The sequence below is a fragment of the Phoxinus phoxinus genome (assembly GCF_949152265.1).
Source record: "Phoxinus phoxinus genome assembly, chromosome: 14".
Classification (NCBI taxonomy): Eukaryota; Metazoa; Chordata; class Actinopteri; order Cypriniformes; family Leuciscidae; genus Phoxinus; species Phoxinus phoxinus.
The window spans coordinates 2,990,112-3,003,965 of NC_136889.1; the positions used below are offsets into that span (position 1 = coordinate 2,990,112).

The following is a 13,854-nucleotide window of genomic DNA, read 5'->3' on the forward strand; positions in this document are numbered from 1 at the left end:
TACCCGCAAGTATAGGTAAATAAATATGGATCATGGAAATGCGCAATACTTGTCTAAGTCTGAATGAGGTTTCTGAGGCTCTGAGGTTTAATCTGTAACCCATTTCGGGTTGTGGGCTGAAACTGCTTCCAAAAACACACAAATTAAATATATCATTTCAAAACCATACATTTCATAAGCATGAAAACGATATCAAAGTCATGACTGGGTCGGTTCTCATACCCTTGACTTTGATCTGGTCCAGCTGGTGGAACGGTTCAACAAACCCGTAGCGTCTCGCTCATGTTAGTTCTTGGCCACTGTAAAGGAGACATCTGATGGCTCAAGCTCCTCAGTGGGACTCTTCCAGATCAACCATCTGTTGTGTCAGCGTTAGAAAAGCTCTCACACTGAGACGATGTGCCTCAGCAGGCCTCCACAATACACCAGCACCAGCACCATTACTGCACGCTCAAACCCACCGCCTGCCGCCACTGTAATGGCAACCTGTCACGCAGAGAGTGCGAGGAAGCACTTTACTCCAAATGGGGTACAAAACAGGTTCAGAAGTCCGTTTTTTCTCTTCTTCAGCAAAAGTTCAGGGAAACGAGGAGCTTATCCATCAGAAAATGGTCAACCTCAAGAGCTCACACTAAATATTACATGAGCTGGTTTATTTTACCCATGTTTAGCAACACTGTAACCAACATTTTTAAAAATAGTATTTAATATTTCAATATTTAAAAAATGAATTTGTTTAATATAATTTAAGTCAAATTTATCTTAATAAAAAATTATGTAGAAATTAAAAGAATAACATAACAAAAGTTATAAATAAAAATCAAAGAGTAAAATCAAAGAAATACAATGTTTTTAGGGTGAGGGGTAGCTATATTTGGGACTAAATGTCGGTTTGGAGTTATGGATTTCTCAAATTAAGTGAACAAAATCAATAATGAGTTATAAAAATGAATTAACATATAAATTTTAAAAAAGTATTATTAAATACTTAAAAATATATATATTTGTATCAGGCAATTTTGGCCATTAAAATTAATAAAAAATAGTTCACTATAATTAATTGAATACCAAGTCAACAGATTCTCCATAAAAATTGGATTTGTGCTTTATTCTTTAAGAAAAGAATCTGTGCCAGTAAAATCTGGACATCTGAAAAACGTGTTAGGAGAGGCACTGACCTCGAGGACAGCGAATGCCCATCAGAGCTGTGAGAGTGTTAATGTGAATCTGTTAAAGTGCAGAGGTCATGGTGGGAGAACTGGGAAGTGTGTTTTCTCACTTCATCTAAAACTGCTCAGGTCAGAGGAAGTGCACTTAGTCACCGCACAGTCAAATAAAGTCAACGGAGAGCAAAACCTTTGAAACATATTCACAAAAAATAAAAAAATGTATATATAAAATCCTGCCAAGCATCATATTACAATTGCTTAGAGTTGCTTTTGTCGCGTCTGGTGTAGTAGACATGGTGTTTGGTGTTCATGAATTGAACATGTATTGAACTTGAGTAACTCATTCCACAGCATATGTGACTCTGGATCACAAACCCAGTCTGGAGCCGCACGGGTATATCTGTGGCAATAGCCAACTATACATTGTACGGGTCAAAATTATCCATTTTTCTTTTATGCCAAAAATCATTAGGATATTAAGTAAAGATCATGTTAAATGAAGATATTTAGTAAATTTCCTACCGTAAATATATAAAACATGTATTTTTGTGAGTGAGTGCAGCACAATCGTGAACATAAATGCACAACTTTAAAGGAGATTTTCTCAATGTTTAATTTTTTTTGCATCCTCAGATTCCAGATTTTCAATAGTTGTATCTCGACCAAATATTGTCCTATCCTAACAAACTATACATCAATGAAACGGTTATTTATGCAGCTTTCAGATGATGTATACATCTCAATTTTAAAAAAAATGTACCCATGTGACTGGTTTTGTGGTCAGGGTCACATGTGTGATAGACATGGATGAAGACATCAGACTAAAACTCTGGCACTTGACTGTGCACTATCACAAAACTTGCTTGCACTATCATTTACCATTTGTAAAATATTTTGTCTGCGTACACTGAAGAAAAATAATGTAAGATTTACTTTGTAATAATTTGTGAAATTTACTAGAAGTTTCTGAGTGAAAAATGTTGGAATGGCCAGTGACAACTTTATATTATATTTTGAAGTAGAAAGACTGAAACAGTATTTTCATATAAAACGCACCCTAATGATCTTGATGAACAACTTCAAATAATCGTTATTTACGGTGTGCATTTACTTCGGTCTTGAGCATTTAAGATCAGCTGATTGATTCAGCTAACAAGTCCGAGACCTTGATCATCAACTCTGAAAGTGAGCAACAAGTCATTTGCAACAACAAAGTGGCGACTGAATTTCATTGAGCTCAACTTTATGCAAATAAGCAGTGACACAATATGACAACTACCAATGGGAATACAGATCTGTCGAGAAACGCCTACTAGCACTTACCAACACGAGACGCATTCATTTATGAAATCACTGTCAGTGAACGTCTCTTAAACTTTGCAAACCCCATTTAATTATTCCGGAAACATTTGGCAAAATATCTTGAGAATGAATGCTTCACAAAAATTGTATTTTAGCATTGGTTTTGACTCCGATAGAAAAGTTCAACAGCAGCAAACTAAATGAACTATTTAACGAACCCAAAATACAACCACATGACGTTCAGTCCACACCGGGTCCTACATCCACTGCTCGAGTACAGGTCTTCAAACACATCTATAGAAAGAAACCTCTGCAAATGATCCAAAACAACCCTGTCCTCTTCAGTTCTGATATGAAGACAAGCAGAAAGAGGAAAAGAGGAGGTGAAAGTTGAGGAGAAAGTGCTGGCAGGCACTGAGTTCGAGTTAGCTAAAACGCTCACAGCTGCCCTGGTAATCTGCACACAACGGCCTCATTATCATAAAGGGCCGGCGAGGGGGGGCGCGCTAGACTGTGACATTCAACTTTACTGGAGAATAAAGAAGATCGACACAAAGACGTACAAAAAAAACTCTATTGTTCCTCCGCACGGGTCAATCCGTGACCTTCCAGATGCCGAGAGATGGTTTTGGCGCTGGAGGAATCCGGCCCGTGCTTTTGCCTCATTCTGCATGGAAACTTCACATATAATCCAGCCAGAAACATCTGCATATTTTCAACATTAAATCAGTATGCGACCACCAACATCTGGAACAATCTATCACCTCAATCCAGAAGCGCTCTAGACATCACTCTTTGATTCATATGCTCAGAGAGAGAAATGTGACCGCTGAACATTACTTTCTTCTGGAATATTCTGTGAGATTTTGGGGTATTTTAATTCTGACCATTATTAACAGATCAACTGAGGTGTAGTTTAATACAGAACAACTGCTCTGCATTTTAACTGATATACTTCTATATTGAACAATAAAGTGTTCGATATATGACATAGATTGATAGTTTTCAGATTATCAATCCATTAGCTATCTTTCTCATATCAGCTCCAAAAGCACCATATATAGTATGTATGGATGTATGGATGTATGGATGTATGGATGTATGGATGGATGGATGGATGGATGGATGGATGGATGGATGGATGGATGGATGGATGGATGGATGGATGGATGGATGGATGGATGGATGGATGGATGGATGGATGGATGGATGGATGGATGGGAGAACAGCCGACAGAATGAACACAATAGACATATAGGAGAGAATGACAAGAATAAATAGAAAAAGAGAAGACAGACAGACAGATAAAACGTCAGATCGAACAAACATTAGATCAAATGACAGACATATAGGACAATACAAAATGATAATTAGAATGATAGAACTACAATGATAATGACAGGCATACAGACAGATAGATAGACAGACATCAGATAGACAGACAGACAGACAGACAGACATCAGATAGACAGACATCAGATAGACAGACAGACAGACAGACAGACATCAGATAGACAGGCAGACAGACGATGACAGACAGAGAGAATAACAGACAGACAGACGGAGAGAATAACAGACAGACAATGATATACGGAGAGAATAACAGACAGACGGAGAGAATAACAGACAGACAGACAGACATCCGGAGAGAATAACAGACAGACGGAGAGAATAACAGACAGACAGACGATGACAGATGGAGAGAATCACAGACAGACAGACAGACAGACGGAGAGAATAACAGACAGACAGACGGAGAGAATGACAGACAGACAGACAGACAGACAGACGGAGAGAATAACAGACAGACAGACGGAGAGAATAACAGACAGACGGACAGACATACGGAGAGAATAACAGACAGACGGACAGACATACGGAGAGAATAACAGACAGACGGACAGACATACGGAGAGAATAACAGACAGACGGAGAGAATCACAGACAGACAGACAGACAGACGGAGAGAATAACAGACAGACAGACGGAGAGAATAACAGACAGACGGACAGACATACGGAGAGAATAACAGACAGACGGACAGACATACGGAGAGAATAACAGACAGACGGAGAGAATAACAGACAGACAGACGATGACAGATGGAGAGAATAACAGACAGACAGACAGACGGAGAGAATAACAGACAGATGGAGAGAATAACAGATAGACAGACAGGCGATGACAGATGGAGAGAATAACAGACAGAGACAGACGGAGAGAATAACAGACAGATGGAGAGAATAACAGACAGACAGACAGACGATGACAGATGGAGAGAATAACAGACAGAGACAGACGGAGAGAATAACAGACAGATGGAGAGAATAACAGACAGACAGACGATGACAGACAGAGAGAATAACAGACAGACAGACGGAGAGAATAACAGACAGACAGACGATGATAGACAGAGAGAATAACAGACAGACAGACAGAGAGAATAACAGACAGACGGAGAGAATAACAGACAGACGGACAGACATACGGAGAGAACAGACAGACGGAGAGAATAACAGACAGACAGACGATGACAGATGGAGAGAATAACAGACAGACAGACAGACAGAGAGAATAACAGACAGACAGACGGAGAGAATAACAGACAGACAGACGATGACAGACAGAGAGAATAACAGACAGACAGACGGAGAGAATAACAGACAGACAGAGAATAACAGACAGACAGACGGAGAGAATAACAGACAGATGGAGAGAATAACAGACAGATGGAGAGAATAACAGACAGACAGACGGAGAGAATAACAGACAGATGGAGAGAATAACAGACAGATGGAGAGAATAACAGACAGACAGACGATGACAGACAGAGAGAATAACAGACAGACAGACAGAGAGAATAACAGACAGACAGACGATGACAGACAGAGAGAATAACAGACAGACAGACGGAGAGAACAACAGACAGACGGAGAGAATAACAGACAGACAGACGATGACAGATGGAGAGAATAACAGACAGACGGACAGACATACGGAGAGAATAACAGACAGACGGAGAGAATAACAGACAGACAGACGATGACAGATGGAGAGAATAACAGACAGACAGACAGACGGAGAGAATAACAGACAGACGGACAGACGGAGAGAATAACAGACAGACGGACAGACGGAGAGAATAACAGACAGACAGACAGACAGACGGAGAGAATAACAGAGACAGACAGACGAAGAGAATAACAGACAGACAGACAGACGATGACAGATGGAGAGAATAACAGACAGACAGACAGACAGACGATGACAGATGAAGAGAATAACAGACAGACAGAAACAGTTAGAGAACAAAAGAAAAACAGGCAGATAGAATGATAGAACAATAGATATAACGATAGAAAGACGGACGGACGGACGAATAGAAAGACTCCTCTGTCTGAACGTGACGTGTTTGTAGTAACTCTAATGCAGGATGATGTAAATATCAGTGAAGAGAGTTGTGTGTAGTTCTCTGTGATCCTGCAGTGTGTTGCGCTGCTGTCGAGTGTGTTTGTTGATGGTTGACTAGTTACGCTCTGTGTTCAGCAGTGCAGTGCGCTCACAGCTGGTTTTACTTCCACTCCTCACAGTGTGTGTGTGTGTGTGTGTGTGTGTGTGTGTGTGTGTGTGTGTGTGTGTGTGTGTGTGTGTGTGTGTGTGTGTGTGTGTGTGTGTGTGTATCCGGTCACTCGTCTACATCAGGACATTCATGTTCAGCTATATTCCCTCACCCGTTCCTCCTCAGCATCAATGCAACTAAGAAAGAATCTAATAAAGGACCATTTGAGTGGAAGGAAATGGCGGAGCTTAATTACGCCAAATTCATGAAAGTCTGGGCTTCCTTTCAGAAGGATCACTTTGATCTGCTGCGCGGGTGGAGGAGGTCGAGGACAACATGCCATCTTAGGTTCAGTTTGAGAATAAGATGGACTTCATACGGCCTCCAATGAAGAACTGGCACTCCAGACACACACACACACACACACACACACACTCACTTGAACAGCAGGACCTGGAGGAGCTCAGCATAATTCACACGACAGTGTGGCTTTTGATACGTGAATGGGCACTGCAGATGCCACACACACACACACTACAGAAGCAGTGAGTTATTATCAGTGAGTAAATCTCTTTTTGCAAAACATACACCAAAATATGCAGTATACGACAGAGCACACGATGTTCCCACAATGCAATGTGTTTGATGTCTCTTTCCAGTGTGACGAATAAAATCTTCATGACTTATTATTTGATCATCGCACTGCCAGGAGGACATTTTGTACAAATATAAAACAAATATTTATTTCTAAGACAACTCAACTAACCTTGAGAATAAGTTTGACTAAATAAAAATATATTAATAATAAATTATTTTCAAGAGATGACTTGTCTTGAATAGCTCTATTTGGAAAGAATCGGCATTGAAAATAATAAACAAATTACAAGCACAGATAAATATAATAGAACAAGGATACAAATGAAATAAATAGTCTCACCTTTCAAATTTGGTCATTTTTAAAAAGAAATTTAAATAATAAATAGCGTTTTGTGGCTCTTTAATGTGTGTGACAGATCGCTGTGTCGCCTCAGTTAAAGCTGCTCGTGAACCGATCATCTCTTCCTTCTAGTTCATTTATAGCATCAAATAAACATGAATGAACATCAGAAGGAATGTTGTTTTAACCGCGGAAAGGCGTCAGTACACTCCGCTTCTCAAGCTCAAATCCTCCCATGTTAATCTACTAACACTCCTGACTGCTTTGTCCGACAAAATGGCGGATGGCGAAGTATGATTGGTCAGATCACCTGTCACTCAAACTCCCTGCGAAGTGTCCATTGTTTACATTCACGTAAGCCATAAGCGACTGCGTTTACGAGGATACTCACAGAGACAGGCATTGTGACATAATTTTGCATGTATGAGTCAAATAGACGTGAAAGAAAGAGTAATTCTGTGTTGTCCTTGCTTAAACAATATATCGAGGAGCTACTCTACCGAATTACACACAAAAACTGTGATAACACTAGTGTAATACTGTCTCAGGTTTTTATCATTGCACACTGCAAACTGCTTCACATCCTTTTCTAAAACAGAGAAGGCAGCATATAGTGTATACTAAGCACTACACTGCTAGAAGTATGCAGTCTAAACATAGCCGGTCTCTCTAAAGCAAAACAGAAGACAGTTTACAGTTTACCTCTAGAGTATTTCATCCATAATGAAAGAAAAAAAGCTGCACCAATCAGAATATGTCTGATATACCGCTGTGTACATGTAAAGCAGACACCAATCTAACAACAATCAGAGCTGTTGCTTAGAAGGGATCGCTTTGTCTCATCATCACACCAAGTTAGGGCACGGCGAGTCTGAAATGCAAAGGCCGTCTGGTCATGACGGTTTAGAGGAGTGTTCTGGGGGTGTTCAGTGGGCGGCAGGGGAGTGTGTGTAAATATAGGATAATGAAAATGACCTAGTGGATGAAAGCAAAACACAGAAACGCTTGTAGATAGTGATGAATGCCTGAGAACAGATGCCATGTAGGGGAACGGGCCTCATGTGGGCCACGAATAAAGCATGTTCAACAACACGATAGAGGCATTGCACCTGTCAGGTAAAAAACAAAAAAAAACTTTTAGTAGCTTTATCAGCAGATGAGAAATGTTCAAGTTAGCAAGTAGTTCTTTAGGTCAGGTGTCACCAAAGAGTTTTTAGCCAGTGTTACTAGAATCTGATTTTGCAGATAGTTTCTTTCTGAATATAAAAACATATGCTCTAGGACTTGTTTTAAATGATTTTATTTGAGCAAGACAATTGTACCTTGATTATTCATTGTACATTAACTATAAAATAAAAAATAAAACTCAATTTAAATGTATTAGTAAATGTTGGAATTAACAAACTAACAATGGACAATACTACAACATGTATTAACCTTAGTTAATGCTAAACATTTTATTTTATTGTAAAGTGTTACCATTTCATATAAATCCAAAGAATCTGCTATGCTTAAAGATGGCCATGATTCAAATATAGCCTGCTTTTATGGAGATATTTCTGAACTGTGTGACAGTGAGGAGCACTGCGTTTTACCCAAAGTTACAACATTTTCAACTCTCGTCACGCTGCTGGCATTTGTTAAATACGCAGCACTCCCATCAGAAGCAATTGAAAAAAATGCATTGGCCTTAGGAAAAAAATGCTTTGGTGGACACAACCATTACCACTTACTAAGTCTCTTACTAAGAGTAATGTGAGGTTAAGTGATCAAGGTCACAAGAGTGATACTGTATATAAAATATGGAGGCCGTTTACACCTGATTGCATGTGTGTATAAGTACACATAAACGCCTCAGAGTAGAAAAAGCCTGGACTGAACTGCAGCCAAACACAGAACAAGGCCAGATCAACCAGAAACATGGTAGTTTGCCGGCCAACTTGACCACAGCTGACCACTAACAAGGCCACTTATTTGGCAGGAAAACGTCCCCATGCAAAATGAGTCAGTGAATTAAACACTTAACAATAGGGCTTAATCCAATAATAAATATGGAAAAATGTCTTGAGTAACTAAATAAATAAATAAACAAAATAAGCTAAATGACTAAATAATGAACTACAGTAATTGACTAGACTACAATGACTAAAATAACAAAAAAAACTAAAACAAAACAAAAAACACTAAAATAAACTAAACTAGGCCTAGATAAATAAAATAATAACCAAAAAAATTAATTAAATGACTAAAATAAATACACCGCAATAACTAACTAAATCAACAACAACAAAAAACCTATACACGTGTGTGTAAATGAGCACATCGCAATGCATTTTGGGATTGCCTTTTACAAAGTTTTGGACCAGTAATCACGTCTGAAATAAAAGTGTTGTTTAGACAAGCAGCGCTTTACGTTTTAAAACTAATATATTCACACAGAATATTATGCAAAAATCATATGCCTGTAGAGTAGAGTGCAATTAATTGGTCATAATACTCAAGAATCCATCAAGGCTGACTCTTCAGATGGATTTGCTTCCAGTAACGCCAAGAGAACGTCCCACAGCAGCAGCTGGTGAGCGATCCGGGCATCATCCAGTCTGTCTATTCATTCACGGTTTCGCTCTCAATCTTCCCATCCCTCCATCTGATGTCAGCTGTCACCAGTAAACACACAGTCGCTCCCATCAACCCTCACCAGTGTTACGGAGAGGGAACACGCAACACACCACTGACTCATTGCTAGGCAACCTCAGCATGATCCGGCTGTCCCCGATGACAGCATTTGACTAATGTCTAATTTGCTTTCAAAACTGAAAAATTAACGTATGAGATACGATATGTTTGCAACCCATTTTACTTTGGTATTTGTGAGTATATCTGAGTGCAACAGGACATTTAATGGGGAAAAATGAAGGGCAGTACATCTAAAAAATAGAGATGTATCGGCCAATAATCGGTATCCGGCGATAAAAGCTATTATTTTCACCATCGACCGATTATATCCTGTCAATCAAAAGGGTGCGGAAAAACGTGTCCAACTGCAACTCACGAGTATGAAGAAAACCTCTCATGTTGAATTGCTTATTTACTGTAATTATAGATGCATGTTGTATAAAACATTTCAGTTTGTATTTGAGTGTAATTATTATATCTGAAAATAAATAGTTTAAAATAATAGGCCTAGCTACCTCAGTTGTTAATTGTAACCAATATTATAGTGTACAAAATGAGAGGGTTCGCTGTATAGTTTGCAACATTATTTGGGAGAGATTTTCTTTCCAGAAAAACCAAACTATCGGCATCGGCCGATATCATTCTGAATAATCGGCTATCGTACCGGTGGTGAAATTTCATAATGGTGCATCTCTAAAAAAAAAAAAAAAAAAAAAGTGTTGACTTTCCCACAATAAGAAAGCTCACCTCTACACAGCAGACACGAGAGCAGAACCTGGCAGGTGTTTTCCTCCTGACACAAAGACGTGTGTCGTGTCCAGCTCTGGCAGGCTTTGTTTAGTCACACCAGACAGAGAGCAGAATGCTGGCACCACAGGACCACGACTGAGCCACTCAACCAAAACTCACACACCAACGGACATCAGGAGGCCGAGCGTGAAGGTTTAACTGCTGCTTAAACACACACTGGAATAAACCACTCACTTCTGATTCATATCTGTGCCATCCAACAATGTCCAACTGAAACATGCAGAAAAACCTGTTTGCCAAGTGCAACTCCTCAAACTAGAGATGTGCAACACTACATTTGGGCCGTGAAATGCACATCGCAATGGCTAAAGGCATCTATATAAGTTTTTCCAAATGCATAAATGTATTTTTCAAATTCAAATTCAACTAGTTGTCTGATCAACTACTTGATTTTAATTAGACATGCCATCTTAAAAATGCAACACTCATGATACAAGAAGACATTACTCACAAATCTATACTATTAAAAACTAGCACTGATTGGTGCTTGAAGGCACAGATACGCAACAAATACATCTGGGAATGCAAATGCATATAATGCATTGTAATTCGCTTTGGATAAAAGTGTCTGCAGTGCCAAATGCAAATCTAAATATCATTGCCATCCAATAAAGCTAAACTGTTTTTGTGAATGTTAATTAAATAGTTATATAATTGTGTGTTGTGTTAATTTAATCAATTTCATTTACTGTTTTTCTTTTTTGAGAGAGATGTAATATATTGGGCAGAACTGAGTTAAGTGTATTGGTCCGGCCCTCTATAACCGCCCCAGTTTCTCATGTGGCCCCTTGGGCAAATTAATTGCCCACCCCTGTATTAGTGCATCAATCCAAACAAAAATGAAGCATTTAGATTATGCATTCATGCATTGCTCACCTCAAGGTCAGTAACTGTCTTGACATGATACAATGTTGCACTGCAGCTGCTTTAAAAATGACATGCAACTTCTCAGAATTTTCTTACAGGTTCGGCATGTAGAAGCTGTACCTCTGTTGGCAGGCACACTAAAAAAAACAGTCTGAAAAATTGCATCTCTGAGCTCGTTCATATTAAGCACGGACACAGTTCAAATAAACTCACAAGTCATTTCATCAACTGCCTAGATGTTGGTTTCATTTCTCCGTCTCCACAGCTGATGATTTCATGCGCAAGGCTGGAGCTTGACAGGCTGAGTCTAAAATTAGCACATGAAAAATAAATGAACGGCTTTGGAGGTGATTTATATAGATTTGATGTTCTGCGAGCACCGAGCAGCGCTGCCAGCTGACGGGCACCGTGACAGGGTGTGGGCACGGGTACAAGAGGAAGGAAAACACACCGAGAGGCTTGCCATCAGCTCCATTACCTGTCTGTCTACAACAAAAACCGACAAACTGAGAGATAAGAAAGAGCTAAAAGCACAGAGGGAGGTTTTGTTGCTTTTGCAGACGCAGGAAAAGCCATGATAAAGACTGCGATGTCATAACTAGGGATGGGCTGATATCACTATACACTGAAACTGGAGAATGACAGCAATGATTGATTATCAAAACACGTTAACTGCATGACTTCTAAACATTTCATACGGATTAAAGTCCAGTAAAAATGACAGTATGGAAATGTGCTAGAACATGCTTGGGTTTCAGAGCCATTTGGACCAAATCATTACTTGGTTCATAAGAGTCTTCTGTTTGTGAATCAGACTACATTGTTCACACTGTTTTTGTTGCATACATAACACAACATGTCAATTGACTCTCTTTTTATTATTTTTTAGACATATTTGTTAGTTATTGTGCATTAAAAACAGGCAGATTTAGCACAACTGAATGGATGTTTCAACAATGAAACTTAAAGGGCTCCTATTATGTTTTTTTGCATGTTCATCTTTCTTTAGTGTGTAATTTTGCTGTTTGAGCATGAAAAATGTTTGCAAAGTTACAAAGTCCCTCCAACAGGAGTTCTTCTCTATATCAGTGTCAATAGCTGCGTCCGAAATCGCATACTTCCCTACTATATAGCCTAGTAGACAAAAAACAGTATGTGACAAAAACCATATGTCCAATTCAAAGCACTGATAAAAGAGTCCTGTAGGCAAAAAAGTACCTTGATGACCTACAACTTCCAGCGAGATATGGTGTGCATATTATGATAGGGGAGAGGCGGGACAGTTGAAACACTTTTCAGATAAACGTCATTTTCTACGATAAGGTACAGATAGATTTTTTTTGTGTGTGTGATCAACAACTCACATATGCGTTCTCTTAGTATCATGTGTTATTCGGTACAAATATAGAATGATTTAAGTAAAAATTTACTTTGATCGGTAGTTGTGCTTTGTTTCAATCGTCCCGCCTGAGCGGGACGGTTGCAACACAGGGGTGGGACGGATGAAACATAACAGTTTAAACGGCAACTATTTATCTAATGCTTGTTTTTATGAACAATACCTGACAAGTAACTTATGTACATATTGTTACAAACATATTTTGAAATTTATTTTAATTTAAAGGCTCATTTTAACCATTTTTGTTCTATCACCCATTAAACATAGACGATAAGCCTATGCGCATTTTGTGTAATCTTTCTAATAGGCTATTTTGATGAAGACAGACAAATCAGTTTACAATTAATTATCTTACACTTCTTCCTTGAGTCATATTGAGTGTTTACAAGTTGAATAGCCTTAACAGCGGTTTTCCTATGACCAGGTTTAACTGACAGGAGGCGCTGTTTCAACCGTCCCGACAGCGCATCCTGACAGTTAAACCTGTTTTTCCCTTAAACTAAAAGACTCTGATATTGCACACTTAAGGGTGTGTTGCAGTACTAATACACCTGCCGTATTATCATTACAATGGCACATGAAACAATAAATACAACTTGTCAGTCAAAAAAAAGTACCGCACGAAAGAATTCACTTACTGCACTCAAAAACAGTTTTCCGGCTTTAAATCCAAAACGGCATGACGTAAAGAAGAAATGTTTTCGCGTGTCTGGTAGGCATTGCGTGTTATACGTGCTGACGAAATTTGACGTACATGACGTGAGTGGTTTTCAAGGAAATCTCAATGTTTCATCCGTCCCGCGTTTCAATCGTCCCAACTCTCCCCTACTCTATAGAACATACTTTTATAACAGCCCTGAAGCAATTACCGTATTATACCGGAGTATAAGTCGCATCAGTCAAAAAATGCGTCATGAAGAGGAAAAAAACACATAAGTTTCTTTTAACATTTAATCTGGAAACAAAGGTAAGTTATTCAGCTAGGCCTACACACTAGCACACAGAACAACAGCTGAATAGGTGTCCGGTTTGTTAGTGCAACACATTAACAGTTATTCATCTACACAATAGCATAAAGAACATATGAGGCTGAATAGGCTAAATTAACATTAGCCAGCGAGTCCAACAAGTTACC

General features: G+C 39.0%; 1 protein-coding gene across 2 annotated transcripts in view; it reads right to left on the reverse strand.

Annotated features, from left to right (window-relative positions):
- LOC307011050 (signal-induced proliferation-associated 1-like protein 2) overlaps positions 1-13,854 on the reverse strand; it is a 149,133-nt gene that overhangs the window by 109,278 nt on the left and 26,001 nt on the right. The gene's annotated exons all lie outside the window — the stretch shown is intronic.